Source organism: Penaeus monodon, chromosome 24 (genome assembly GCF_015228065.2).
Source record: "Penaeus monodon isolate SGIC_2016 chromosome 24, NSTDA_Pmon_1, whole genome shotgun sequence".
Lineage (NCBI taxonomy): Eukaryota > Metazoa > Arthropoda > Malacostraca > Decapoda > Penaeidae > Penaeus > Penaeus monodon.
Window position 1 is genome coordinate 3,140,533 of NC_051409.1, and position 230 is coordinate 3,140,762.

Here is a 230-nt window from a genome sequence, read left to right on the forward strand (position 1 = left end):
AGTCTGTCTTGAATGGTCTTTTTCATATGGTCTATTGTCTCTCGTACAGCAGACCTTACAGAGATCCCTAGGTTGGTCTGAGAGTTTTGACTCTGATCTAGCACCCTCTGTGGTTTCCCCTGTAAAACCAACAATTTGTCCTTCACCTGAAACTCTATTTGAGTTAACCACTCTTCTAGCTTCATTAGTGGCTCCGTGAATGTTTGTCTCTTCACCTTCACTGGAATTAA

At 42.2% G+C, this 230-nt stretch overlaps 1 protein-coding gene across 1 annotated transcript in view; it reads right to left on the bottom strand.

Annotated features, from left to right (window-relative positions):
* Window positions 1-224, bottom strand: part of LOC119588980 — a gene marked incomplete in the record, with an annotated part of 2,176 nt that extends 1,952 nt beyond the window's left edge. The window contains 1 exon segment of the mRNA XM_037937583.1: window positions 1-224.
* Window positions 225-230: the final 6 nt, after the last annotated feature.